This window comes from Haliaeetus leucocephalus, unplaced genomic scaffold (genome assembly GCF_000737465.1).
Source record: "Haliaeetus leucocephalus isolate CR32 unplaced genomic scaffold, Haliaeetus_leucocephalus-4.0 Scaffold392, whole genome shotgun sequence".
Taxonomy (NCBI): domain Eukaryota; kingdom Metazoa; phylum Chordata; class Aves; order Accipitriformes; family Accipitridae; genus Haliaeetus; species Haliaeetus leucocephalus.
The window spans coordinates 25,345-28,611 of record NW_010972828.1 but is presented as its reverse complement, the minus strand read 5'-3'; the positions used below and the strand labels follow the sequence as shown (position 1 = coordinate 28,611).

The following is a 3,267-nucleotide window of genomic DNA, read 5'->3' as shown; positions in this document are numbered from 1 at the left end:
CCCGTCTGCCCTGCAAAGCAACAAGGCTGCCCCCTCGCTCCGGGGTTTCTTCCAGTGCCTGCAGAGCCAGCTTGGGTGACCAAGAAGAAAGTCCCCATGCAGGGTTATGGGCAGGAGATGTGGGGAGAAGGGCAAGGCAAGGCCCTTGAGCTGCCCCCCCAGGCCCAAAGGAGGTGAACTTTCCAGAGAGCCCATTTTCTGGCCCGCGTGAGGGCACAGGACAGAGGAAGGGAAAGAGGCATGAGGGCTGGCAGCGCCAGGGAGCATCAGGCAGGGCCGTGGGAGGTGCCGGCAGAGGTGCTGGGGGGAGCAGAGTGGCGCAGCGGAAGCGTGCTGGGCCCATAACCCAGAGGTCGATGGATCGAAACCATCCTCTGCTAACTGGCCCTTTTTTTCCCTCCTCCTGACAGCTGCTGCCTCTCCCAGCAACTTTTGACCTGCACTGCTCTAGCTCTCTGGGCACCCATGGCCACGGCCCTCCTGTTCCCTCAGCCCCTTCTCTCTGCCACTGCCACCTTCTTTCTCCTTTGCCTTCTTAGGAGCCAGCACTCCCATAGTGCCCCTCGCCAAGGCAGACGGGTGGCTGTGGAGCAGCAGGCAGAGCTCCCCCCACAAGGAAGTGGGTGGCCTGGGGACACAGGCATTTCTCCCTTCCCATCCGGCAGCTCAGTCCCAACTTCCCAGCCGCAAGCAGGGACCTCCAGGAATCTGCAGGTGGGGAGGAGGAGGACAAGGCTGCTGCTACTTTGGCAAACACCAGCGCAATCAGCTTGACCATCCGGGGGGTTTCTCCATCCTAGTCTGTTTGCTGCCGTGCTCACTCGCAGCTCCAGCCAGGAGCAGGGCTGAGTAGGTATTCCCAGTGGGCACTGTATTGGCCATACGTGGCTAGGTGTTGGCAGTGGGGGGGAGAGGGGCTGCTGCAGGGGGGCCTCTGTGGGGAAGAGCTAAGGGGCTGCCCTGCACCACACACACAGCTGGTTCCAGGGGCCTCCACAACACTGAGCCATCTGCAAAGCTTGTGGCACCCAGGGCACCCATGCTGGCTGGAGCAGGGGGATACTCCTGAAGGAACTGCAACCTGCGGAGAAGGCACGCCAATGAAGACTTCCCCTGATGGGCCTGAAGCCTGTGGAAGAGCCCACGCTGAAAGAGATTTTCCTGTTCAGAAGCGCAGCATGGGGAGAGCCCATGCTGGAGTAGTCTGCAGTGAAGGAGTGCAGCTGAGCCTGGAAAAATTGGGAGGCATGGCGGGGTTTTCTTTGTCTTTTATTGCTCACTACAAGACAAAACACACACATAGCCCGAGTCTTTCCCTCTCTTCTGGCTGCTCAGGACTGGAATTCAGTGCTGGACACCCACCCCCTCACTCCCACGTGCACATCAGCAGGTGCTCTGAACCCTAGACTGTACCACAGGTCTGTGCAGAATCCATGCCTGGAGCCCAGGCCTGGTTTGTCCAGTGTCCTGCTCCAACCCTGGGCAGTCCCTGATGCCAATACACTCTCCTCACTGGCTAGTGCAGCTTGAGATCTCCTAGCAAATACCCCTCTCACACACACATACACACACAAACACACAAACACCCCACAAACCCCCCCCCAGCGCCCCCCAAAACCAGAAAAGCACAGTCTGACAGAAATGAGCTAGGAGTAGAATGCAATGAAAACAAGACCAATCGCATTCTTGCTCTTCATGGGTGTGCAAAGGGTTTCCAGGATGAGTTGCTCCTTCCCCTTCCCAGGGATCGAGGTGAGGCGGACCAGCCTGCTGTTGCCCCCATTCTCCTTTGTGCCTTTTGGGAAGATAGGAGTGACAATGACTTTCTTCCAGGACTCAGGAGCCTCTCCCAGTTGTCACGACCTTTCAAAGATAATGGAGAGTGGCCTCTTCTATGGGTCTTTCTTGCCTGAGTGCTTCACGAGCTGGCAGCAGGAAGATAGCACAGGTATCTGCAGGTGAGCTCCCTGCTACCTGAGTACCTGACTGGCCAGAAGCCAGAAGATCGCTTGCATGTTGACTGTGAGGTGGCCTCTGGCTCTGCAGGCAATGGGCCATCCACAGGAATATCGCTTGTGCTAAGTGCTCGTCTTCATTCCAGAATGGATACCACTGCACGGTGTATCTTTTTATATCCAAACACTTCTTGGTCCAAAGGAAGTGAACAGTCCCTGAGAGAGAGATCTGAGAACATGCGGGCATGACAGTGGGTGAGGAGATTGGAATGTGAGAGAAACCGCTATGCAGATACCAAGGCCAGTGAAGAAGGAGGGAGAGGAGGTGCGCCAGAGGAGGTGATACCCCTGCAGCCCATGGTGAGATGGCAGGCTGTCCCCCTGCAGCCCATGGATGTGAACAGTGGAGGAGATGCCCACTTGCAGCATGTGAAGGACCCCACGCTGGAGCAGTTGGACGCCCCCAAAGATGGCTGTAACTCCACGGGAAAGTTCGTGTTGGTGAAGTCATCACTGAAGTTCGGCCTGCAGAAAAGACCCATGCCAGGGAAGTTCATGAAGGGCTGCAGCCCATGGGAAGGACTCACATTGGAGAAGTTTGTGAAGGAATGTTTCCTGTGGGAGGGACACCATGCTGGAGCAGGGGAAGAGTGAGGAGTTCTCCCCCTGAGGAGGAAGGAGCGGCAGAGACAACGTGTGGCGAACTGACCCCAACCCCCATTCCCCATCCCCCTGAGCCACTGCGGGGAGGAGGTAGAGAAAACTGGGAGTGGATTTGAGCCGGGAAGGAGGGAGGTGTGGGGGAAAGATGTTTTAAGGTTTGGTTTTACTTCTCATTATCCTTGTTTTGATTAGATTTGTAGTAAATTAAATTGATTTTTCTTCTTCCCCAAATTGCATTTGTCTTTTGCCCATGACTGTAAGTGGTGAGTGATCCCTCCCTGTCCTTGTCTCAACCCACAAGCTTTTCTTTATACTTTCTCCTCACCCCACCGGCGCAGAGGGGGAGGAGTGAGCAAGCGGCTTCGTGGTGCTTTGTTACCAGCTGGGCTTACGCCATGACAGTCATGTACCCCCTTCTCCTTTGAAGGGATCCTGTGCACCCAGGAGAGTTGGGATGACACGTGTTTGATTCTAACAACATTTTACCGAGGAGCCCTAAAAAGACTGCCGCTCCCCATAGTGTTGCATGACACCATTCAGAAGAAGGTGTTCTGTGGTTAAATGTGGAGCCATGGGCCTTTTATGCTTTACAAGTGGTGGATGAGGTGGAAAGGCACTGAGGATGATAGCAGCTGTTCGGATGTGAATG

The 3,267-nt window shown here is 55.7% G+C and overlaps 1 non-coding gene across 1 annotated transcript; it reads left to right on the top strand.

Moving 5' to 3' along the window:
* The first annotated feature begins 308 nt into the window (after positions 1 to 308).
* On the top strand, positions 309 to 380 carry TRNAM-CAU. Its single transcript has one exon. It is a non-coding gene; the product is annotated as a tRNA-Met (tRNA).
* The last annotated feature ends 2,887 nt before the right edge of the window (positions 381 to 3,267 follow it).